Source organism: Bubalus kerabau, chromosome X (genome assembly GCF_029407905.1).
Source record: "Bubalus kerabau isolate K-KA32 ecotype Philippines breed swamp buffalo chromosome X, PCC_UOA_SB_1v2, whole genome shotgun sequence".
Lineage (NCBI taxonomy): Eukaryota > Metazoa > Chordata > Mammalia > Artiodactyla > Bovidae > Bubalus > Bubalus kerabau.
The window spans coordinates 150,129,339-150,157,228 of record NC_073647.1 but is presented as its reverse complement, the minus strand read 5'-3'; positions in this window follow the sequence as shown (position 1 = coordinate 150,157,228).

Sequence of the window (27,890 nt, the reverse complement as noted above, 5' to 3'; positions counted from 1 at the left end):
GCTCCAGAGCCCCTGAGCACCCCTATATATACCCCTCCCCAGGGAGACACACCCTCATGCTTTATGAGGTCAGCAAGTCTCTTCCCCAGCCAATGGTGGCCCTGGGTGAGCCTTGACATCACAAAGCCCCATCCTGACACCTCTAGCGGAGGATGGGGAGCAATTCAGATGTTTTGGTGGGAGAAATGAGGCATTTGTACTTCCCCTAAAGAGGAAGTACTCCCTGCCATCCTCATCTCTCTAAGTCAACTCCGATGGGTCACATGGCAGGGAGAGTGTGTCTCCCCCAAAACTTCCCTATTCTATCTATTTATGACTGTAAAAGTATAAAGGGATTTAAAAAATAAAATCTGCAAACGATACAGCTTCAGCAGCCCCAGGTAACAAAAGTTTATTTTCTTTGTTCCATAGTCTCAAAATAACTGACAATTAAGAATGAATTTCACCTTTTTCTCAAGCGCACATGGAACCTTCTCCACGATAGATCACATCCTGGGCCATAAAGCTAGCCTTGGTAAATTCAAAAAAATAGAAATCATTCCAAGCATCTTTTCTGACCACAATGCAGTAAGATTAGATCTCAATTACTGGAGAAAAACTATTAAAAAATCCAACATATGGAGGCTGAACAACACGCTGCTGAATAACCAACAAGTCACAGAAGAAATAAAAAAAGAAATCAAAATTTGCATAGAAACGAATGAAAATGAAAACACAACAACCCAAAACCTGTGGGACACGGTAAAAGCAGTCCTAAGGGGAATGTTCATAGCAATACAGGCACACCTCAAGAAACAAGAAAAAAGTCAAATAAATAACCTAACTCTACACCTAAAGCCACTAGAAAAGGAAGAAATGAAGAACCCCAGGGTTAGTAGAAGGAAAGAAATCTTAAAAATTAAAGCAGAAATAAATGCAAAAGAAACAAAAGAGACCATAGCAAAAATCAACAAAACCAAAAGCTGGTTCTTTGAAAGGATAAATAAAATTGACAAACCATTAGCCAGACTCATCAAGAAACAAAGGGAGAAAAATCAAATCAATAAAATTAGAAATGAAAATGGAGAGATTACAACAGACAACACAGAAATACAAAGGATCATAAGAGACTACTATCAACAATTATATGCCAATAAAATGGACAACGAGGAAGAAATGGACAAATTCTTAGAAAAGTACAACTTTCCAAAACTCGACCAGGAAGAAATAGAAAATCTCAACAGACCCATCCCAAGCACGGAAATTGAAACTGTAATAAAAAATCTTCCGGCAAACAAAAGCCCAGGTCCAGACGGCGTCACAGCTGAATTCTACCAAAAATTTAGAGAAGAGCTAACAACTATCCTGCTCAAACACTTCCAGAAAATTGCAGAGGATGGTAAACTTCCAAACTCATTCTATGAGGCCACCATCACCCTAATACCAAAACCTGACAAAGATCCCACAAAAAAAGAAAACTACAGGCCAATATCATTGATGAACATAGATGCAAAAATCCTTAACAAAATTCTAGCAATCAGAATCCAACAACACATTAAGAAGATCATACACCATGACCAGGTGGGCTTTATCCCAGGGATGCAAGGATTCTTCAATATCCGCAAATCAATCAATGTAATACACCGCATTAACAAATTGAAAAATAAAAACCATATGATTATCTCAATAGATGCAGAGAAAGCCTTTGACAAAATTCAACATCCATTTATGATCAAAACTCTCCAGAAATCAGGAATAGAAGGAACATACCTCAACATAATAAAAGCTATATATGACAAACCCGCAGCAAACATTATCCTCAATGGTGAAAAATTGAAAGCATTTCCTCTAAAGTCAGGAACAAGACAAGGGTGCCCACTTTCACCATTACTATTCAACATAGTTTTGGAAGTTTTGGCCACAGCAATCAGAACAGAAAAAGAAATAAAAGGAATCCAAATTGGAAAAGAAGAAGTAAAGCTCTCACTGTTTGCAGATGACATGATCCTCTACATAGAAAACCCTAAAGACTCCACCAGAAAATTACTAGAACTAATCAATGACTATAGTAAAGTTGCAGGATATAAAATCAACACACAGAAATCCCTTGCATTCCTATACACTAATAATGAGAAAACAGAAAGAGAAATTAAGGAAACAATTCCATTCACCATTGCAATGGAAAGAATAAAATACTTAGGAATATATCTACCTAAAGAATCTAAAGACCTATATATAGAAAACTATAAAACACTGGTGAAAGAAATCAAAGAGGACACTAACAGATGGAGAAATATACCATGTTCATGGATTGGAAGAATCAATGTAGTGAAAATGACTATACTACCCAAAGCAATCTATAGATTCAATGCAATCCCTATCAAGCTACCAACAGCATTCTTCACAGAGCTAGAACAAATAATTTCACAATTTGTATGGAAAAACAAAAAACCTCGAATAGCCAAAGCGATCTTGAGAAAGAAGAATGGAACTGGAGGAATCAACCTACCTGACTTCAGGCTCTACTACAAAGCCACAGTTATCAAGACAGCATGGTACTGGCACAAAGACAGAAATATAGATCGATGGAACAAAATAGAAAGCCCAGAGATAAATCCACGCACATATGGACACCTTATCTTTGACAAAGGAGGCAAGAATATACAATGGATTAAAGACAATCTCTTTAACAAGTGGTGCTGGGAACTCTGGTCAACCACTTGTAAAAAAATGAAACTAGAACACTTTCTAACACCATACACAAAAATAAACTCAAAATGGATTAAAGATCTAAACGTAAGACCAGAAACTATAAAACTCCTAGAGGAGAACATAGGCAAAACACTCTCTGACATACATCACAGCAGGATCCTCTATGACCCACCTCCCAGAATATTGGAAATAAAAGCAAAAATAAACAAATGGGACCTAATTAACTTAAAAGTTTCTGCACAACAAAGGAAACCATTAGCAAGGTGAAAAGACAGGCTTCAGAATGGGAGAAGATAATAGCAAATGAAGTAACTGACAAACAACTAATCTCGAGAATATACAAGCAACTCCTACAGCTCAACTCCAGAAAAATAAATGACCCAATCAAAAAATGGGCCAAAGAACTAAACAGACATTTCTCCAAAGAAGACATACAGATGGCTAACAAACACATGAAAAGATGCTCAACATCACTCATTATCAGAGACATGCAAATCAAAACCACTATGAGGTACCATTTCACACCAGTCAGAATGGCTGCGATCCAAAAGTCTACAAGTAATAAATGCTGGAGAGGGTGTGGAGAAAAGGGAACCCTCTTACACTGTTGGTGGGAATGCAAACTAGTACAGCCACTATGGAGAACAGTGTGGAGATTCCGTAAAAAACTGGAAATAGACCTGCCTTATAGTCCAGCAATCCCACTGCTGGGCATACACACTGAGGAAACCAGAAGGGAAAGAGACACGAGTACCCCAATGTTCATCGCAGCACTGTTTATAATAGCCAGGACATGGAAGCAACCTAGGTGTCCATCAGCAGATGAATGGATAAGAAAGCTGTGGCACATATACACAATGGAGTATTATTCAGCCATTAAAAAGAATACATTTGACTCAGTTCTAATGAGGTGGATGAAACTGGAGCCTATTATACAGAGTGAAGTAAGCCAGAAAGAAAAACACCAATACAGTATACGAACGCATATATATGGAATTTAGAAAGATGGTAACAATAAGCCTGTGTACGAGACAGCAAAAGAGACACTGATGAATAGAACAGTCTTAGGGACTCTGTGGGAGAGGGAGAGGGTGGGAAGATTTGGGAGAATGGCATTGAAACATGTAAAATATCATGTATGAAATGAGTTGCCAGTCCAGGTTTGATGCATGATACTGGATGCTCGGGGCTGGTGCACTGGGACGCCCCAGAGGGATGGAATGGGGAGGGAGGAGGGAGGAGGGTTCAGGATGGGGAACACATGTACACCCGTGGCGGATTCATGTCAAGTATGGCAAAAACCATTGCAGCACTGTCAAGTAATCAGCCTCCGATTAAAATAAATAAATTTTAAAAAATAAACCAAATTCCTTTGCTAACAAGGGCCTGATCAATGTTGGCTTTGTGACTTCCAAAAACACCATTATTTTCGTTCCTTTCTTCTCTCCTTCCTCCCCCTTCTGTCTTTCCTTTTCTTTCTTATTATACAATTGAGAAAGTCTGCTTTCCATTTATAGTTATTAGAGTACTGGCTCTATTCACCATGTTGTACAATACATCCTTGAGCTCCTCTGACACCTAACACGGTGTGCCTCCCACTCCACCACCTCTGTTGCCCCTCCCTCTTGCCCTCCCCTCTGGTAACCAGTACATTGATCTCTGTATCTGTCAGCCTCCATTTTTGTCACATTCTCTATTTTGTGGTGTTTTCAGACTCTATAAGTGATATCGTACAGTATTTGTCTATCTCTGTCTGAGTTATTTTACTTAATAGTGTACCTTCCATGTTGCTGCAAATGTCCAGATTCCATTCTTTTTATGGGGCAGCTTCCCTCTATGCCTTTTTAGCAAATGGCACTGCCACCGCACACGACACGGCTCCCAGGCTCAGTTTCCATCTCTGCACTCACGCAGAGAAACACCAAGTCCTCTTCCTCTTCTCCCATGGGATGTGTATCTTTGAAGCTGAGTCTGGAACCAGTTCTTCCCCCCGCCCCCCACTTTCTGGCAAACTGGACCTTCTAGTCCCATCTCCAACCCCACAGGACCCATCTCCCTCCCTCTTCACACATTTATCCCTGCCCTGCCCTCTCTGCCCCCACTCTCAGAGACCTCGGAGACAAACAGAATTTCACATCAGGTTGATTTTATGTGCATTCTTAATGTATGCAGTTGGTATAATAGTCAACGTCGGTACCGTTGGCCAGTACTCAGCGGCAAGACCCTCGAAGATTTCTGAGGTCTCTAGCCATGCCTTCCAGTCACTGGCTGCCCACGGGTCCCACTCGAATGACACGGGTCTCCACACTCTCTGGGACCTCCTCTGGTCCGTTCTGATGCAGCTCTTCCTTCACCCGGGAACACTGGCTACAGAGCTTTGAGCCTCCGATCTTTCTCAGGTTCCTTGTGGTGGGCGGTTTCTGAGACGTTTTCTTGGGCAGCTTTGCCTGAAGGTGATTATTCCCTCTCGCACTTGCCCTGGCCACCTGGAGAAAACAAGAGAAGGGTAGAGAATGGCCTTGGTTTGGGGAAGAGGGTGAAGGTGGCCGGGAACGACAGCTTCAGGAGAAGGGGTGTGGGCAGAGAAGGGGTATGTGCCAGGCAAGGACAGGGGAGGGGGTCTTATGGGGTGGGGTCAATGGGCAAGAGGAGTTTGGGTGGGTTCAGCTCACCTTGACATTTGTTTTGGGCCTCAATTGAGAGGAGGTCTTCATCCTTTTGTCCCGGGGAACAGGAGGCAGGTGTTTCCTAACTACTCTGAGGCCTTGGGGCTTCCCAGTCCACTTAGTCATTTTGAGGCCTCCCAGTGGTCTGCTCCAGAGCCCCTGAGCACCCCTATATATACCCCTCCCCAGGGAGACACACCCTCATGCTTTATGAGGTCAGCAAGTCTCTTCCCCAGGCAAAGGTGGCCCTGGGGGAGCCTTGACATCACAAAGCCCCATCCTGACACCTCTAGCGGAGGATGGGGAGCAATTCAGATGTTTTGGTGGGAGAAATGAGGCATTTGTACTTCCCCTAAAGAGGAAGTACTCCCTGCCATCCTCATCTCTCTAAGTCAACTCCGATGGGTCACATGGCAGGGAGAGTGTGTCTCCCCCAAAATTTCCCTATTCTATCTATTTATGACTGTAAAAGTATAAAGGGATTTAAAAAAAAAAATCTGCAACAAAAGTTTATTTTCTTTGTTCCATAGTCTCAAAATAACTGACAATTAAGAATGAATTTCAAATAAAACCTGTTTTTCAAATTCAACAAGATCCTTTGTGTTCAAATATAAGACGATTTTGTTCTTTTCAAGCTAAAAAAAGTTTGCACCTTGCAGTGAATACTTTGTTTCACTGATGGAGACGTAAATAAAAGCACATCCTGTGTCTTTACCTTGACAATTTCTGTGGTATCACTGTGTATTTAGAAAAAACTGTTTGAATGCGGGGTGTGTATAAGTCCCTTCCCTCGGGGACTGCAGGCTGTGGAGGAAGTGATCTCGAGGCCTTGCAAACCATGAAGGATGCTCTGTGGAAGGGAGCAGTGGTAACCATGGCAGCCTGTGTTGGTGACAATTGTTGAACAGGGTCTTCTCTTAATGAACTCCCTCATAGAAGACAATGAATTTTTAAAGAGAAGTACTAAGACTGTGGCCGTATGAATTTATATATATATATATATTTATATATGTATACCTATACACACATATGTGTATGTGTTTGGATATGTATACACACACTCATGCGTGTGTGCATTTGTATATATGTACCCTGAAACTTTGTACCTTGTGAATAATATGTAAAATATTAAAACCTGACATATATGACAACAAGGTTTTCAAACTTCAACCAACAGAATTTGGTGTTGCAGAGGAAAAGTATTTAATTACTGACATTATTTTTGAATAGTGGAGTATGGAGATGGTAATGAAAACAGAAGCAGTGTTTACTTGGTTTTATTCTTGTAATAAAAGTCTTCGTGGGCAATGCTCCCCAGTATTGCCTGCACGGGATGTGGGCTACTCCCCCTGCCCCACCTGTGGGGCCCACTGCCCCATTCTAAATTCCTTTGCCCCGAAGAAGACATACAGATGGCTAACAAACACATGAAAAGATGCTCAACATCCCTCATTATCAGACAAATGCAAAGCAAAACCGCAATGAAGTACCATCTCAGGCCAGTCAGGATGGCTGCTATCCAAACATCTACAAGCAACAAATGCAGAAGAGGGTGTGGAGAGAAGGGAACCCTCTTACACTGTTGGTGCGAATGCAAACTAGTACAGCCACTATGGAGCACAGTGTGGAGATTCCTTACAAAACTGGCACTAGAACTGCCATATGACCCAGCCATCCCACTGCTGGGCATACACACCGAGGAAACCAGAATTGAAAGAGACATGTGGACTCGAATGATGATCACAGCACTGTTTACGATAGGCAGGACATGGAAGCAACCTAGATGTCCATCAGCAGACGAATGGACGAGAAAGCAGTGGAACATATACACAATGGAATATTACTCAGCCATGCAAAAGAATACACTTGACTCAGTTCTAATGAGGAGGATGAAACTGGAGCCTATTATACAGAGGGAAATAAGTCAGAAAGAAAAACACCAATCCACTCTACTAAGGCATATATATGGAATGTAGAAAGATGGTAATGATAACCCTGTATGCGAGACTGCAAAAGAGACACAGACGCACAGAAGAGTCTTTTGGACTCTGCGGGAGAAGGCGAGCGTGGGATGCTCTGAGAGAGTCGTGTTGAAACATGTATATTATCGTATGTGAATCAGATCATCAGTCCAGGCTCCATGCATGAGACAGGGTGCTCGGGGCTGGTGCACTGGGATGGCCCAGAGGGATGGGACGGGGAGGGAGGTGGGAGGGGGGATTCAGGATGGGGAACACATGTACACCCGAGGCGGATTCATGCCAAGTATGGCAAAAACCATTGCAGCACTGTCAAGTAATCAGCCTCCGAGTAAAATAAATAAATTTTAAAAAACAAACTAACTTCCTTTGGTAAAACGGGCCTGATCAATGTTGGCTTTGTGACTTCCAAAAACACCATTATTTTCGTTCCTTGCTTCCCTCCTTCCTCCCCCTTCTGTCTTTCCTTTTCTTTCTTATTATACAATTGAGAAAGTTTGCTTTCCATTGATAGTTATTAGAGTACTGGCTCTATTCACCATGTTGTACAATACATCCTTGAGCTCCTCTGACACCTAACACGGTGTGCCTCCCACTCTGCCACCTCTGTTGCCCCTCCCTCTTACCCTCCCCTCTGGTAACCAGTAGATTGATCTCTGTATCTGTGAGCCTCCATTTTTGTTACATTCTCTATTTTGTGGTGTTTTCAGATTCTATAAGTGCTATCGTACAGTATTTGTCTATCTCTGTCTGAGTTTTTTTACTTAATAGTGTACCTTCCATGTTGCTGCAAATGTCCAGATTCCATTCTTTTTATGGGGCAACTTCCCTCTATGCCTTTTTAGCAAATGGCACTGCCACCGCCCACGACACGGCTCCCCGGCTCAGTTTCCATCTCTGCCCTCACGCAGAGAAACACCAAGTCCTCTTCCCCTTCTCCCATGGGATGTGTATCTTTGAAGCTGAGTCTGGAACCAGTTCTTCCCCCCGCCCCCCACTTTCTGGCAAACTGGACCTTCTAGTCCCATCTCCAACCCCACAGGACCCATCTCCCTCCCTCTTCACACATTTATCCCTGCCCTGCCCTCTCTGCCCCCACTCTCAGAGACCTCGGAGACAAACAGAATTTCACATCAGGTTGATTTTATGTGCATTCTTAATGTATGCAGTTGGTATAATAGTCAACGTCGGTACCGTTGGCCAGTACTCAGCGGCAAGACCCTCGAAGATTTCTGAGGTCTCTAGCCATGCCTTCCAGTCACTGGCTGCCCACGGGTCCCACTCGAATGACACGGGTCTCCAGACTCTCTGGGACCTCCTCTGGTCCGTTCTGATGCAGCTCTTCCTTCCCCCGGGAACACTGGCTACAGAGCTTTGAGCCTCCGATCTTTCTCAGGTTCCTTGTGGTGGGCGGTTTCTGAGAAGTTTTCTTGGGCAGCTTTGCCTGAAGGTGATTATTCCCTCTCGCACTTGCCCTGGCCACCTGGAGAAAACAAGAGAAGGGTAGAGAATGGCCTTGGTTTGGGGAAGAGGGTGAAGGTGGCCGGGAACGACAGCTTGAGGAGAAGGGGTGTGGGCAGAGAAGGGGTATGTGCCAGGCAAGGACAGGGGAGGGGGTCTTATGGGGTGGGGTCAATGGGCAAGAGGAGTTTGGGTGGGTTCAGCTCACCTTGACATTTGTTTTGGGCCTCAATTGAGAGGAGGTCTTCATCCTTTTGTCCCGGGGAACAGGAGGCAGGTGTTTCCTAACTACTCTGAGGCCTTGGGGCTTCCCAGTCCACTTAGTCATTTTGAGGCCTCCCAGTGGTCTGCTCCAGAGCCCCTGAGCACCCCTATATATACCCCTCCCCAGGGAGACACACCCTCATGCTTTATGAGGTCAGCAAGTCTCTTCCCCAGGCAAAGGTGGCCCTGGGGGAGCCTTGACATCACAAAGCCCCATCCTGACACCTCTAGCGGAGGATGGGGAGCAATTCAGATGTTTTGGTGGGAGAAATGAGGCATTTGTACTTCCCCTAAAGAGGAAGTACTCCCTGCCATCCTCATCTCTCTAAGTCAACTCCGATGGGTCACATGGCAGGGAGAGTGTGTCTCCCCCAAAATTTCCCTATTCTATCTATTTATGACTGTAAAAGTATAAAGGGATTTAAAAAAAAAAATCTGCAACAAAAGTTTATTTTCTTTGTTCCATAGTCTCAAAATAACTGACAATTAAGAATGAATTTCAAATAAAACCTGTTTTTCAAATTCAACAAGATCCTTTGTGTTCAAATATAAGACGATTTTGTTCTTTTCAAGCTAAAAAAAGTTTGCACCTTGCAGTGAATACTTTGTTTCACTGATGGAGACGTAAATAAAAGCACATCCTGTGTCTTTACCTTGACAATTTCTGTGGTATCACTGTGTATTTAGAAAAAACTGTTTGGATGCGGGGTGTGTATTAGTCCCTTCCCTCGGGGACTGCAGGCTGTGCAGGAAGTGATCTCGAGGCCTTGCAAACCATGAAGGATGCTCTGTGGAAGGGAGCAGTGGTAACCATGGCAGCCTGTGTTGGTGACAATTGTTGAACAGGGTCTTCTCTTAATGAACTCCCTCCTAGAAGACAATGAATTTTTAAAGAGAAGTACTAAGACTGTGGCCGTATGAATTTATATATATATATATTTATATATATATATATTTATATATGTATACCTATACACACATATGTGTATGTGTTTGGATATGTATACACACACTCATGCGTGTGTGCATTTGTATATATGTACACTGAAACTTTGTACCTTGTGAATAATATGTAAAATATTAAAACCTGACATATATGACAACAAGGTTTTCAAACTTCAACCAACAGAATTTGGTGTTGCAGAGGAAAAGTATTTAATTACTGACATTATTTTTGAATAGTGGAGTATGGAGATGGTAATGAAAACAGAACCAGTGTTTACTTGGTTTTATTCTTGTAATAAAAGTCTTCGTGGGCAATGCTCCCCAGTATTGCCTGCACGGGATGTGGGCTACTCCCCCTGCCCCACCTGTGGGGCCCACTGCCCCATTCTAAATTCCTTTGCCCCGAAGAAGACATACAGATGGCTAACAAACACATGAAAAGATGCTCAACATCCCTCATTATCAGACAAATGCAAAGCAAAACCGCAATGAAGTACCATCTCAGGCCAGTCAGGATGGCTGCTATCCAAACATCTACAAGCAACAAATGCAGAAGAGGGTGTGGAGAGAAGGGAACCCTCTTACACTGTTGGTGCGAATGCAAACTAGTACAGCCACTATGGAGCACAGTGTGGAGATTCCTTACAAAACTGGCACTAGAACTGCCATATGACCCAGCCATCCCACTGCTGGGCATACACACCGAGGAAACCAGAATTGAAAGAGACATGTGGACTCGAATGATCATCACAGCACTGTTTACGATAGGCAGGACATGGAAGCAACCTAGATGTCCATCAGCAGACGAATGGACGAGAAAGCAGTGGAACATATACACAATGGAATATTACTCAGCCATGCAAAAGAAGACACTTGACTCAGTTCTAATGAGGAGGATGAAACTGGAGCCTATTATACAGAGGGAAATAAGTCAGAAAGAAAAACACCAATCCACTCTACTAAGGCATATATATGGAATGTAGAAAGATGGTAATGATAACCCTGTATGCGAGACTGCAAAAGAGACACAGACGTACAGAAGAGTCTTTTGGACTCTGCGGGAGAAGGCGAGCGTGGGATGCTCTGAGAGAGTCGTGTTGAAACATGTATATTTTCGTATGTGAATCAGATCATCAGTCCAGGCTCCATGCATGAGACAGGGTGCTCGGGGCTGGTGCACTGGGATGGCCCAGAGGGATGGGACGGGGAGGGAGGTGGGAGGGGGGATTCAGGATGGGGAACACATGTACACCCGAGGCGGATTCATGCCAAGTATGGCAAAAACCATTGCAGCACTGTCAAGTAATCAGCCTCCGAGTAAAATAAATAAATTTTAAAAAACAAACTAAATTCCTTTGGTAAAACGGGCCTGATCAATGTTGGCTTTGTGACTTCCAAAAACACCATTATTTTCGTTCCTTGCTTCCCTCCTTCCTCCCCCTTCTGTCTTTCCTTTTCTTTCTTATTATACAATTGAGAAAGTTTGCTTTCCATTGATAGTTATTAGAGTACTGGCTCTATTCACCATGTTGTACAATACATCCTTGAGCTCCTCTGACACCTAACACGGTGTGCCTCCCACTCTGCCACCTCTGTTGCCCCTCCCTCTTACCCTCCCCTCTGGTAACCAGTAGATTGATCTCTGTATCTGTGAGCCTCCATTTTTGTTACATTCTCTATTTTGTGGTGTTTTCAGATTCTATAAGTGCTATCGTACAGTATTTGTCTATCTCTGTCTGAGTTTTTTTACTTAATAGTGTACCTTCCATGTTGCTGCAAATGTCCAGATTCCATTCTTTTTATGGGGCAACTTCCCTCTATGCCTTTTTAGCAAATGGCACTGCCACCGCCCACGACACGGCTCCCCGGCTCAGTTTCCATCTCTGCCCTCACGCAGAGAAACACCAAGACCTCTTCCTCTTCTCCCATGGGATGTGTATCTTTGAAGCTGAGTCTGGAACCAGTTCTTCCCCCCGCCCCCCACTTTCTGGCAAACTGGACCTTCTGGTCCCATCTCCAACCCCACAGGACCCATCTCCCTCCCTCTTCACACATTTATCCCTGCCCTGCCCTCTCTGCCCCCACTCTCAGAGAACTCGGAGACAAACAGAATTTCACATCAGGTTGATTTTATGTGCATTCTTAATGTATGCAGTTGGTATAATAGTCAACGTCGGTACCGTTGGCCAGTACTCAGCGGCAAGACCCTCGAAGATTTCTGAGGTCCCTAGCCATGACTTCCAGTCACTGGCTGCCCACGGGTCCCACTCGAATGACACGGGTCTCCACACTCTCTGGGACCTCCTCTGGTCCGTTCTGATGCAGCTCTTCCTGCACCCGGGAACACTGGCTACAGAGCTTTGAGCCTCCGATCTTTCTCAGGTTCCTTGTGGTGGGCGGTTTCTGAGACGTTTTCTTGGGCAGCTTTGCCTGAAGGTGATTATTCCCTCTCGCACTTGCCCTGGCCACCTGGAGAAAACAAGAGAAGGGTAGAGAATGGCCTTGGTTTGGGGAAGAGGGTGAAGGTGGCCGGGAACGACAGCTTCAGGAGAAGGGGTGTGGGCAGAGAAGGGGTATGTGCCAGGCAAGGACAGGGGAGGGGGTCTTATGGGGTGGGGTCAATGGGCAAGAGGAGTTTGGGTGGGTTCAGCTCACCTTGACATTTGTTTTGGGCCTCAATTGAGAGGAGGTCTTCATCCTTTTGTCCCGGGGAACAGGAGGCAGGTGTTTCCTAACTACTCTGAGGCCTTGGGGCTTCCCAGTCCACTTAGTCATTTTGAGGCCTCCCAGTGGTCTGCTCCAGAGCCCCTGAGCACCCCTATATATACCCCTCCCCAGGGAGACACACCCTCATGCTTTATGAGGTCAGCAAGTCTCTTCCCCAGCCAATGGTGGCCCTGGGTGAGCCTTGACATCACAAAGCCCCATCCTGACACCTCTAGCGGAGGATGGGGAGCAATTCAGATGTTTTGGTGGGAGAAATGAGGCATTTGTACTTCCCCTAAAGAGGAAGTACTCCCTGCCATCCTCATCTCTCTAAGTCAACTCCGATGGGTCACATGGCAGGGAGAGTGTGTCTCCCCCAAAACTTCCCTATTCTATCTATTTATGACTGTAAAAGTATAAAGGGATTTAAAAAATAAAATCTGCAAACGGTACAGCTTCAGCAGCCCCAGGTAACAAAAGTTTATTTTCTTTGTTCCATAGTCTCAAAATAACTGACAATTAAGAATGAATTTCACCTTTTTCTCAAGCGCACATGGAACCTTCTCCAGGATAGATCACATCCTGGGCCATAAAGCTAGCCTTGGTAAATTCAAAAAAATAGAAATCATTCCAAGCATCTTTTCTGAGCACAATGCAGTAAGATTAGATCTCAATTACTGGAGAAAAACTATTAAAAAATCCAACATATGGAGGCTGAACAACACGCTGCTGAATAACCAACAAGTCACAGAAGAAATAAAAAAAGAAATCAAAATTTGCATAGAAACGAATGAAAATGAAAACACAACAACCCAAAACCTGTGGGACACGGTAAAAGCAGTCCTAAGGGGAATGTTCATAGCAATACAGGCACACCTCAAGAAACAAGAAAAAAGTCAAATAAATAACCTAACTCTACACCTAAAGCCACTAGAAAAGGAAGAAATGAAGAACCCCAGGGTTAGTAGAAGGAAAGAAATCTTAAAAATTAAAGCAGAAATAAATGCAAAAGAAACAAAAGAGACCATAGCAAAAATCAACAAAACCAAAAGCTGGTTCTTTGAAAGGATAAATAAAATTGACAAACCATTAGCCAGACTCATCAAGAAACAAAGGGAGAAAAATCAAATCAATAAAATTAGAAATGAAAATGGAGAGATTACAACAGACAACACAGAAATACAAAGGATCATAAGAGACTACTATCAACAATTATATGCCAATAAAATGGACAACGAGGAAGAAATGGACAAATTCTTAGAAAAGTACAACTTTCCAAAACTCGACCAGGAAGAAATAGAAAATCTCAACAGACCCATCCCAAGCACGGAAATTGAAACTGTAATAAAAAATCTTCCGGCAAACAAAAGCCCAGGTCCAGACGGCGTCACAGCTGAATTCTACCAAAAATTTAGAGAAGAGCTAACAACTATCCTGCTCAAACACTTCCAGAAAATTGCAGAGGATGGTAAACTTCCAAACTCATTCTATGAGGCCACCATCACCCTAATACCAAAACCTGACAAAGATCCCACAAAAAAAGAAAACTACAGGCCAATATCATTGATGAACATAGATGCAAAAATCCTTAACAAAATTCTAGCAATCAGAATCCAACAACACATTAAGAAGATCATACACCATGACCAGGTGGGCTTTATCCCAGGGATGCAAGGATTCTTCAATATCCGCAAATCAATCAATGTAATACACCGCATTAACAAATTGAAAAATAAAAACCATATGATTATCTCAATAGATGCAGAGAAAGCCTTTGACAAAATTCAACATCCATTTATGATCAAAACTCTCCAGAAATCAGGAATAGAAGGAACATACCTCAACATAATAAAAGCTATATATGACAAACCCGCAGCAAACATTATCCTCAATGGTGAAAAATTGAAAGCATTTCCTCTAAAGTCAGGAACAAGACAAGGGTGCCCACTTTCACCATTACTATTCAACATAGTTTTGGAAGTTTTGGCCACAGCAATCAGAACAGAAAAAGAAATAAAAGGAATCCAAATTGGAAAAGAAGAAGTAAAGCTCTCACTGTTTGCAGATGACATGATCCTCTACATAGAAAACCCTAAAGACTCCACCAGAAAATTACTAGAACTAATCAATGACTATAGTAAAGTTGCAGGATATAAAATCAACACACAGAAATCCCTTGCATTCCTATACACTAATAATGAGAAAACAGAAAGAGAAATTAAGGAAACAATTCCATTCACCATTGCAATGGAAAGAATAAAATACTTAGGAATATATCTACCTAAAGAATCTAAAGACCTATATATAGAAAACTATAAAACACTGGTGAAAGAAATCAAAGAGGACACTAACAGATGGAGAAATATACCATGTTCATGGATTGGAAGAATCAATGTAGTGAAAATGACTATACTACCCAAAGCAATCTATAGATTCAATGCAATCCCTATCAAGCTACCAACAGCATTCTTCACAGAGCTAGAACAAATAATTTCACAATTTGTATGGAAAAACAAAAAACCTCGAATAGCCAAAGCGATCTTGAGAAAGAAGAATGGAACTGGAGGAATCAACCTACCTGACTTCAGGCTCTACTACAAAGCCACAGTTATCAAGACAGCATGGTACTGGCACAAAGACAGAAATATAGATCGATGGAACAAAATAGAAAGCCCAGAGATAAATCCACGCACATATGGACACCTTATCTTTGACAAAGGAGGCAAGAATATACAATGGATTAAAGACAATCTCTTTAACAAGTGGTGCTGGGAACTCTGGTCAACCACTTGTAAAAAAATGAAACTAGAACACTTTCTAACACCATACACAAAAATAAACTCAAAATGGATTAAAGATCTAAACGTAAGACCAGAAACTATAAAACTCCTAGAGGAGAACATAGGCAAAACACTCTCTGACATACATCACAGCAGGATCCTCTATGACCCACCTCCCAGAATATTGGAAATAAAAGCAAAAATAAACAAATGGGACCTAATTAACTTAAAAGTTTCTGCACAACAAAGGAAACCATTAGCAAGGTGAAAAGACAGCCTTCAGAATGGGAGAAGATAATAGCAAATGAAGTAACTGACAAACAACTAATCTCGAGAATATACAAGCAACTCCTACAGCTCAACTCCAGAAAAATAAATGACCCAATCAAAAAATGGGCCAAAGAACTAAACAGACATTTCTCCAAAGAAGACATACAGATGGCTAACAAACACATGAAAAGATGCTCAACATCACTCATTATCAGAGACATGCAAATCAAAACCACTATGAGGTACCATTTCACACCAGTCAGAATGGCTGCGATCCAAAAGTCTACAAGTAATAAATGCTGGAGAGGGTGTGGAGAAAAGGGAACCCTCTTACACTGTTGGTGGGAATGCAAACTAGTACAGCCACTATGGAGAACAGTGTGGAGATTCCATAAAAAACTGGAAATAGACCTGCCTTATAGTCCAGCAATCCCACTGCTGGGCATACACACTGAGGAAACCAGAGGGGAAAGAGACACGAGTACCCCAATGATCATCGCAGCACTGTTTATAATAGCCAGGACATGGAAGCAACCTAGGTGTCCATCAGCAGATGAATGGATAAGAAAGCTGTGGCACATATACACAATGGAGTATTATTCAGCCATTAAAAAGAATACATTTGACTCAGTTCTAATGAGGTGGATGAAACTGGAGCCTATTATACAGAGTGAAGTAAGCCAGAAAGAAAAACACCAATACAGTATACGAACGCATATATATGGAATTTAGAAAGATGGTAACAATAAGCCTGTGTACGAGACAGCAAAAGAGACACTGATGAATAGAACAGTCTTAGGGACTCTGTGGGAGAGGGAGAGGGTGGGAAGATTTGGGAGAATGGCATTGAAACATGTAAAATATCATGTATGAAATGAGTTGCCAGTCCAGGTTCGATGCATGATACTGGATGCTCGGGGCTGCTGCACTGGGACGCCCCAGAGGGATGGAATGGGGAGGGAGGAGGGAGGAGGGTTCAGGATGGGGAACACATGTACACCCGTGGCGGATTCATGTCAAGTATGGCAAAAACCATTGCAGCACTGTCAAGTAATCAGCCTCCGATTAAAATAAATAAATTTTAAAAAATAAACCAAATTCCTTTGCTAACAAGGGCCTGATCAATGTTGGCTTTGTGACTTCCAAAAACACCATTATTTTCGTTCCTTTCTTCTCTCCTTCCTCCCCCTTCTGTCTTTCCTTTTCTTTCTTATTATACAATTGAGAAAGTCTGCTTTCCATTTATAGTTATTAGAGTACTGGCTCTATTCACCATGTTGTACAATACATCCTTGAGCTCCTCTGACACCTAACACGGTGTGCCTCCCACTCCACCACCTCTGTTGCCCCTCCCTCTTGCCCTCCCCTCTGGTAACCAGTACATTGATCTCTGTATCTGTCAGCCTCCATTTTTGTCACATTCTCTATTTTGTGGTGTTTTCAGACTCTATAAGTGATATCGTACAGTATTTGTCTATCTCTGTCTGAGTTATTTTACTTAATAGTGTACCTTCCATGTTGCTGCAAATGTCCAGATTCCATTCTTTTTATGGGGCAGCTTCCCTCTATGCCTTTTTAGCAAATGGCACTGCCACCGCACACGACACGGCTCCCAGGCTCAGTTTCCATCTCTGCACTCACGCAGAGAATCACCAAGTCCTCTTCCTCTTCTCCCATGGGATGTGTATCTTTGAAGCTGAGTCTGGAACCAGTTCTTCCCCCCGCCCCCCACTTTCTGGCAAACTGGACCTTCTAGTCCCATCTCCAACCCCACAGGACCCATCTCCCTCCCTCTTCACACATTTATCCCTGCCCTGCCCTCTCTGCCCCCACTCTCAGAGAACTCGGAGACAAACAGAATTTCACATCAGGTTGATTTTATGTGCATTCTTAATGTATGCAGTTGGTATAATAGTCAACGTCGGTACCGTTGGCCAGTACTCAGCGGCAAGACCCTCGAAGATTTCTGAGGTCTCTAGCCATGCCTTCCAGTCACTGGCTGCCCACGGGTCCCACTCGAATGACACGGGTCTCCACACTCTCTGGGACCTCCTCTGGTCCGTTCTGATGCAGCTCTTCCTGCACCCGGGAACACTGGCTACAGAGCTTTGAGCCTCCGATCTTTCTCAGGTTCCTTGTGGTGGGCGGTTTCTGAGAAGTTTTCTTGGGCAGCTTTGCCTGAAGGTGATTATTCCCTCTCGCACTTGCCCTGGCCACCTGGAGAAAACAAGAGAAGGGTAGAGAATGGCCTTGGTTTGGGGAAGAGGGTGAAGGTGGCCGGGAACGACAGCTTCAGGAGAAGGGGTGTGGGCAGAGAAGGGGTATGTGCCAGGCAAGGACAGGGGAGGGGGTCTTATGGGGTGGGGTCAATGGGCAAGAGGAGTTTGGGTGGGTTCAGCTCACCTTGACATTTGTTTTGGGCCTCAATTGAGAGGAGGTCTTCATCCTTTTGTCCCGGGGAACAGGAGGCAGGTGTTTCCTAACTACTCTGAGGCCTTGGGGCTTCCCAGTCCACTTAGTCATTTTGAGGCCTCCCAGTGGTCTGCTCCAGAGCCCCTGAGCACCCCTATATATACCCCTCCCCAGGGAGACACACCCTCATGCTTTATGAGGTCAGCAAGTCTCTTCCCCAGGCAAAGGTGGCCCTGGGGGAGCCTTGACATCACAAAGCCCCATCCTGACACCTCTAGCGGAGGATGGGGAGCAATTCAGATGTTTTGGTGGGAGAAATGAGGCATTTGTACTTCCCCTAAAGAGGAAGTACTCCCTGCCATCCTCATCTCTCTAAGTCAACTCCGATGGGTCACATGGCAGGGAGAGTGTGTCTCCCCCAAAATTTCCCTATTCTATCTATTTATGACTGTAAAAGTATAAAGGGATTTAAAAAAAAAAATCTGCAACAAAAGTTTATTTTCTTTGTTCCATAGTCTCAAAATAACTGACAATTAAGAATGAATTTCAAATAAAACCTGTTTTTCAAATTCAACAAGATCCTTTGTGTTCAAATATAAGACGATTTTGTTCTTTTCAAGCTAAAAAAAGTTTGCACCTTGCAGTGAATACTTTGTTTCACTGATGGAGACGTAAATAAAAGCACATCCTGTGTCTTTACCTTGACAATTTCTGTGGTATCACTGTGTATTTAGAAAAAACTGTTTGGATGCGGGGTGTGTATTAGTCCCTTCCCTCGGGGACTGCAGGCTGTGCAGGAAGTGATCTCGAGGCCTTGCAAACCATGAAGGATGCTCTGTGGAAGGGAGCAGTGGTAACCATGGCAGCCTGTGTTGGTGACAATTGTTGAACAGGGTCTTCTCTTAATGAACTCCCTCATAGAAGACAATGAATTTTTAAAGAGAAGTACTAAGACTGTGGCTGTATGAATTTATATATATATATATATATATATATTTATATATGTATACCTATACACACATATGTGTATGTGTTTGGATATGTATACACACACTCATGCGTGTGTGCATTTGTATATATGTACACTGAAACTTTGTACCTTGTGAATAATATGTAAAATATTAAAACCTGACATATATGACAACAAGCTTTTCAAACTTCAACCAACAGAATTTGGTGTTGCAGAGGAAAAGTATTTAATTACTGACATTATTTTTGAATAGTGGAGTATGGAGATGGTAATGAAAACAGAACCAGTGTTTACTTGGTTTTATTCTTGTAATAAAAGTCTTCGTGGGCAATGCTCCCCAGTATTGCCTGCACGGGATGTGGGCTACTCCCCCTGCCCCACCTGTGGGGCCCACTGCCCCATTCTAAATTCCTTTGCCCCGAAGAAGACATACAGATGGCTAACAAACACATGAAAAGATGCTCAACATCCCTCATTATCAGACAAATGCAAAGCAAAACCGCAATGAAGTACCATCTCAGGCCAGTCAGGATGGCTGCTATCCAAACATCTACAAGCAACAAATGCAGAAGAGGGTGTGGAGAGAAGGGCACCCTCTTACACTGTTGGTGCGAATGCAAACTAGTACAGCCACTATGGAGCACAGTGTGGAGATTCCTTACAAAACTGGCACTAGAACTGCCATATGACCCAGCCATCCCACTGCTGGGCATACACACCGAGGAAACCAGAATTGAAAGAGACATGTGGACTCGAATGATCATCACAGCACTGTTTACGATAGGCAGGACATGGAAGCAACCTAGATGTCCATCAGCAGACGAATGGACGAGAAAGCAGTGGAACATATACACAATGGAATATTACTCAGCCATGCAAAAGAAGACACTTGACTCAGTTCTAATGAGGAGGATGAAACTGGAGCCTATTATACAGAGTGAAATAAGTCAGAAAGAAAAACACCAATCCACTCTACTAAGGCATATATATGGAATGTAGAAAGATGGTAATGATAACCCTGTATGCGAGACTGCAAAAGAGACACAGACGCACAGAAGAGTCTTTTGGACTCTGCGGGAGAAGGCGAGCGTGGGATGCTCTGAGAGAGTCGTGTTGAAACATGTATATTTTCGTATGTGAATCAGATCATCAGTCCAGGCTCCATGCATGAGACAGGGTGCTCGGGGCTGGTGCACTGGGATGGCCCAGAGGGATGGGACGGGGAGGGAGGTGGGAGGGGGGATTCAGGATGGGGAACACATGTACACCCGAGGCGGATTCATGCCAAGTATGGCAAAAACCATTGCAGCACTGTCAAGTAATCAGCCTCCGATTAAAATAAATAAATTTTAAAAAACAAACCAACTTCCTTTGGTAAAACGGGCCTGATCAATGTTGGCTTTGTGACTTCCAAAAACACCATTATTTTCGTTCCTTGCTTCCCTCCTTCCTCCCCCTTCTGTCTTTCCTTTCCTATCTTATTATACAATTGAGAAAGTTTGCTTTCCATTGATAGTTATTAGAGTACTGGCTCTATTCACCATGTTGTACAATACATCCTTGAGCTCCTCTGACACCTAACACGGTGTGCCTCCCACTCTGCCACCTCTGTTGCCCCTCCCTCTTACCCTCCCCTCTGGTAACCAGTAGATTGATCTCTGTATCTGTGAGCCTCCATTTTTGTTACATTCTCTATTTTGTGGTGTTTTCAGATTCTATAAGTGCTATCGTACAGTATTTGTCTATCTCTGTCTGAGTTTTTTTACTTAATAGTGTGCCTTCCATGTTGCTGCAAATGTCCAGATTCCATTCTTTTTATGGGGCAACTTCCCTCTATGCCTTTTTAGCAAATGGCACTGCCACCGCCCACGACACGGCTCCCCGGCTCAGTTTCCATCTCTGCCCTCACGCAGAGAAACACCAAGTCCTCTTCCTCTTCTCCCATGGGATGTGTATCTTTGAAGCTGAGTCTGGAACCAGTTCTTCCCCCCGCCCCCCACTTTCTGGCAAACTGGACCTTCTAGTCCCATCTCCAACCCCACAGGACCCATCTCCCTCCCTCTTCACACATTTATCCCTGCCCTGCCCTCTCTGCCCCCACTCTCAGAGAACTCGGAGACAAACAGAATTTCACATCAGGTTGATTTTATGTGCATTCTTAATGTATGCAGTTGGTATAATAGTCAACGTCGGTACCGTTGGCCAGTACTCAGCGGCAAGACCCTCGAAGATTTCTGAGGTCTCTAGCCATGCCTTCCAGTCACTGGCTGCCCACGGGTCCCACTCGAATGACACGGGTCTCCAGACTCTCTGGGACCTCCTCTGGTCCGTTCTGATGCAGCTCTTCCTTCACCCGGGAACACTGGCTACAGAGCTTTGAGCCTCCGATCTTTCTCAGGTTCCTTGTGGTGGGCGGTTTCTGAGACGTTTTCTTGGGCAGCTTTGCCTGAAGGTGATTATTCCCTCTCGCACTTGCCCTGGCCACCTGGAGAAAACAAGAGAAGGGTAGAGAATGGCCTTGGTTTGGGGAAGAGGGTGAAGGTGGCCGGGAACGACAGCTTCAGGAGAAGGGGTGTGGGCAGAGAAGGGGTATGTGCCAGGCAAGGACAGGGGAGGGGGTCTTATGGGGTGGGGTCAATGGGCAAGAGGAGTTTGGGTGGGTTCAGCTCACCTTGACATTTGTTTTGGGCCTCAATTGAGAGGAGGTCTTCATCCTTTTGTCCCGGGGAACAGGAGGCAGGTGTTTCCTAACTACTCTGAGGCCTTGGGGCTTCCCAGTCCACTTAGTCATTTTGAGGCCTCCCAGTGGTCTGATCCAGAGCCCCTGAGCACCCCTATATATACCCCTCCCCAGGGAGACACACCCTCATGCTTTATGAGGTCAGCAAGTCTCTTCCCCAGGCAAAGGTGGCCCTGGGTGAGCCTTGACATCACAAAGCCCCATCCTGACACCTCTAGCGGAGGATGGGGAGCAATTCAGATGTTTTGGTGGGAGAAATGAGGCATTTGTACTTCCCCTAAAGAGGAAGTACTCCCTGCCATCCTCATCTCTCTAAGACAACTCCGATGGGTCACATGGCAGGGAGAGTGTGTCTCCCCCCAAAACTTCTCTATTTTATCTATTTATGACTGTAAAAGTATAAAGGGATTTAAAAAAAAATCTGCAAACGATACAGCTTAAGCAGCCCCAGGTAACAAAAGTTTATTTTCTTTGTTTCATAGTCTCAAAATAACTGACAATTAAGAATGAATTTCAAATAAAACCTGTTTTTCAAATTCAGCAAGATACTTTGTGTTCAAATATAAGACATTTTTTTTCTTTTAAAGCTAAAAAAAGTTTGCACCTTGCAGTGAATACTTTGTTTCACTGATGGAGACGTAAATAAAAGCACATCCTGTGTCTTTACCTTGACAATTTCTGTGGTATCACTGTGTATTTAGAAAAAACTGTTTGGATGCGGGGTGTGTATTAGTCCCTTCCCTCAGGGACTGCAGGCTGTGCAGGAAGTGATCTCGAGGCCTTGCAAACCATGAAGGATGCTCTGTGGAAGGGAGCAGTGGTAACCATGGCAGCCTGTGTTGGTGACAATTGTTGAACAGGGTCTTCTCTTAATGAACTCCCTCATAGAAGTCAATGAATTTTTAAAGAGAAGAACTAAGACTGTGCCCGTATGAATTTATATATATATATTTATATATGTATACAAATACACACATATGTGTATGTGTTTGGATATGTATACACACACACATGCGTGTGTGCATTTGTATATATGTACACTGAAACTTTGTACCTTGTGAATAATATGTAAAATATTAAAACCTGACATATATGACAACAAGCTTTTCAAACTTCAACCAACAGAATTTGGTGTTGCAGAGGAAAAGTATTTAATTACTGACATTATTTTTGAATAGTGGAGTATGGAGATGGTAATGAAAACAGAACCAGTGTTTACTTGGTTTTATTCTTGTAATAAAAGTCTTCGTGGGCAATGCTCCCCAGTATTGCCTGCACGGGATGTGGGCTACTCCCCCTGCCCCACCTGTGGGGCCCACTGCCCCATTCTAAATTCCTTTGCCCCGAAGAAGACATACAGATGGCTAACAAACACATGAAAAGATGCTCAACATCCCTCATTATCAGACAAATGCAAAGCAAAACCGCAATGAAGTACCATCTCAGGCCAGTCAGGATGGCTGCTATCCAAACATCTACAAGCAACAAATGCAGAAGAGGGTGTGGAGAGAAGGGCACCCTCTTACACTGTTGGTGCGAATGCAAACTAGTACAGCCACTATGGAGCACAGTGTGGAGATTCCTTACAAAACTGGCACTAGAACTGCCATATGACCCAGCCATCCCACTGCTGGGCATACACACCGAGGAAACCAGAATTGAAAGAGACATGTGGACTCGAATGATCATCACAGCACTGTTTACGATAGGCAGGACATGGAAGCAACCTAGATGTCCATCAGCAGACGAATGGACGAGAAAGCAGTGGAACATATACACAATGGAATATTACTCAGCCATGCAAAAGAAGACACTTGACTCAGTTCTAATGAGGAGGATGAAACTGGAGCCTATTATACAGAGTGAAATAAGTCAGAAAGAAAAACACCAATCCACTCTACTAAGGCATATATATGGAATGTAGAAAGATGGTAATGATAACCCTGTATGCGAGACTGCAAAAGAGACACAGACGCACAGAAGAGTCTTTTGGACTCTGCGGGAGAAGGCGAGCGTGGGATGCTCTGAGAGAGTCGTGTTGAAACATGTATATTATCGTATGTGAATCAGATCATCAGTCCAGGCTCCATGCATGAGACAGGGTGCTCGGGGCTGGTGCACTGGGATGGCCCAGAGGGATGGGACGGGGAGGGAGGTGGGAGGGGGGATTCAGGATGGGGAACACATGTACACCCGAGGCGGATTCATGCCAAGTATGGCAAAAACCTTTGCAGCACTGTCAAGTAATCAGCCTCCGATTAAAATAAATAAATTTTAAAAAACAAACTAACTTCCTTTGGTAAAACGGGCCTGATCAATGTTGGCTTTGTGACTTCCAAAAACACCATTATTTTCGTTCCTTGCTTCCCTCCTTCCTCCCCCTTCTGTCTTTCCTTTCCTATCTTATTATACAATTGAGAAAGTTTGCTTTCCATTGATAGTTATTAGAGTACTGGCTCTATTCACCATGTTGTACAATACATCCTTGAGCTCCTCTGACACCTAACACGGTGTGCCTCCCACTCTGCCACCTCTGTTGCCCCTCCCTCTTACCCTCCCCTCTGGTAACCAGTAGATTGATCTCTGTATCTGTGAGCCTCCATTTTTGTTACATTCTCTATTTTGTGGTGTTTTCAGATTCTATAAGTGCTATCGTACAGTATTTGTCTATCTCTCTCTGAGTTTTTTTACTTAATAGTGTGCCTTCCATGTTGCTGCAAATGTCCAGATTCCATTCTTTTTATGGGGCAACTTCCCTCTATGCCTTTTTAGCAAATGGCACTGCCACCGCCCACGACACGGCTCCCCGGCTCAGTTTCCATCTCTGCCCTCACGCAGAGAAACACCAAGTCCTCTTCCTCTTCTCCCATGGGATGTGTATCTTTGAAGCTGAGTCTGGAACCAGTTCTTCCCCCCGCCCCCCACTTTCTGGCAAACTGGACCTTCTAGTCCCATCTCCAACCCCACAGGACCCATCTCCCTCCCTCTTCACACATTTATCCCTGCCCTGCCCTCTCTGCCCCCACTCTCAGAGACCTCGGAGACAAACAGAATTTCACATCAGGTTGATTTTATGTGCATTCTTAATGTATGCAGTTGGTATAATAGTCAACGTCGGTACCGTTGGCCAGTACTCAGCGGCAAGACCCTCGAAGATTTCTGAGGTCTCTAGCCATGCCTTCCAGTCACTGGCTGCCCACGGGTCCCACTCGAATGACACGGGTCTCCACACTCTCTGGGACCTCCTCTGGTCCGTTCTGATGCAGCTCTTCCTTCACCCGGGAACACTGGCTACAGAGCTTTGAGCCTCCGATCTTTCTCAGGTTCCTTGTGGTGGGCGGTTTCTGAGACGTTTTCTTGGGCAGCTTTGCCTGAAGGTGATTATTCCCTCTCGCACTTGCCCTGGCCACCTGGAGAAAACAAGAGAAGGGTAGAGAATGGCCTTGGTTTGGGGAAGAGGGTGAAGGTGGCCGGGAACGACAGCTTCAGGAGAAGGGGTGTGGGCAGAGAAGGGGTATGTGCCAGGCAAGGACAGGGGAGGGGGTCTTATGGGGTGGGGTCAATGGGCAAGAGGAGTTTGGGTGGGTTCAGCTCACCTTGACATTTGTTTTGGGCCTCAATTGAGAGGAGGTCTTCATCCTTTTGTCCCGGGGAACAGGAGGCAGGTGTTTCCTAACTACTCTGAGGCCTTGGGGCTTCCCAGTCCACTTAGTCATTTTGAGGCCTCCCAGTGGTCTGATCCAGAGCCCCTGAGCACCCCTATATATACCCCTCCCCAGGGAGACACACCCTCATGCTTTATGAGGTCAGCAAGTCTCTTCCCCAGGCAAAGGTGGCCCTGGGTGAGCCTTGACATCACAAAGCCCCATCCTGACACCTCTAGCGGAGGATGGGGAGCAATTCAGATGTTTTGGTGGGAGAAATGAGGCATTTGTACTTCCCCTAAAGAGGAAGTACTCCCTGCCATCCTCATCTCTCTAAGACAACTCCGATGGGTCACATGGCAGGCAGAGTGTGTCTCCCCCCAAAACTTCTCTATTTTATCTATTTATGACTGTAAAAGTATAAAGGGATTTAAAAAAAAATCTGCAAACGATACAGCTTAAGCAGCCCCAGGTAACAAAAGTTTATTTTCTTTGTTTCATAGTCTCAAAATAACTGACAATTAAGAATGAATTTCAAATAAAACCTGTTTTTCAAATTCAGCAAGATACTTTGTGTTCAAATATAAGACATTTTTTTTCTTTTAAAGCTAAAAAAAGTTTGCACCTTGCAGTGAATACTTTGTTTCACTGATGGAGACGTAAATAAAAGCACATCCTGTGTCTTTACCTTGACAATTTCTGTGGTATCACTGTGTATTTAGAAAAAACTGTTTGGATGCGGGGTGTGTATTAGTCCCTTCCCTCAGGGACTGCAGGCTGTGCAGGAAGTGATCTCGAGGCCTTGCAAACCATGAAGGATGCTCTGTGGAAGGGAGCAGTGGTAACCATGGCAGCCTGTGTTGGTGACAATTGTTGAACAGGGTCTTCTCTTAATGAACTCCCTCATAGAAGTCAATGAATTTTTAAAGAGAAGAACTAAGACTGTGCCCGTATGAATTTATATATATATATTTATATATGTATACAAATACACACATATGTGTATGTGTTTGGATATGTATACACACACACATGCGTGTGTGCATTTGTATATATGTACACTGAAACTTTGTACCTTGTGAATAATATGTAAAATATTAAAACCTGACATATATGACAACAAGCTTTTCAAACTTCAACCAACAGAATTTGGTGTTGCAGAGGAAAAGTATTTAATTACTGACATTATTTTTGAATAGTGGAGTATGGAGATGGTAATGAAAACAGAACCAGTGTTTACTTGGTTTTATTCTTGTAATAAAAGTCTTCGTGGGCAATGCTCCCCAGTATTGCCTGCACGGGATGTGGGCTACTCCCCCTGCCCCACCTGTGGGGCCCACTGCCCCATTCTAAATTCCTTTGCCCCGAAGAAGACATACAGATGGCTAACAAACACATGAAAAGATGCTCAACATCCCTCATTATCAGACAAATGCAAAGCAAAACCGCAATGAAGTACCATCTCAGGCCAGTCAGGATGGCTGCTATCCAAACATCTACAAGCAACAAATGCAGAAGAGGGTGTGGAGAGAAGGGCACCCTCTTACACTGTTGGTGCGAATGCAAACTAGTACAGCCACTATGGAGCACAGTGTGGAGATTCCTTACAAAACTGGCACTAGAACTGCCATATGACCCAGCCATCCCACTGCTGGGCATACACACCGAGGAAACCAGAATTGAAAGAGACATGTGGACTCGAATGATCATCACAGCACTGTTTACGATAGGCAGGACATGGAAGCAACCTAGATGTCCATCAGCAGACGAATGGACGAGAAAGCAGTGGAACATATACACAATGGAATATTACTCAGCCATGCAAAAGAATACACTTGACTCAGTTCTAATGAGGAGGATGAAACTGGAGCCTATTATACAGAGGGAAATAAGTCAGAAAGAAAAACACCAATCCACTCTACTAAGGCATATATATGGAATGTAGAAAGATGGTAATGATAACCCTGTATGCGAGACTGCAAAAGAGACACAGACGCACAGAAGAGTCTTTTGGACTCTGCGGGAGAAGGCGAGCGTGGGATGCTCTGAGAGAGTCGTGTTGAAACATGTATATTATCGTATGTGAATCAGATCCTCAGTCCAGGCTCCATGCATGAGACAGGGTGCTCGGGGCTGGTGCACTGGGATGGCCCAGAGGGATGGGACGGGGAGGGAGGTGGGAGGGGGGATTCAGGATGGGGAACACATGTACACCCGAGGCGGATTCATGCCAAGTATGGCAAAAACCATTGCAGCACTGTCAAGTAATCAGCCTCCGATTAAAATAAATAAATTTTAAAAAACAAACTAACTTCCTTTGGTAAAACGGGCCTGATCAATGTTGGCTTTGTGACTTCCAAAA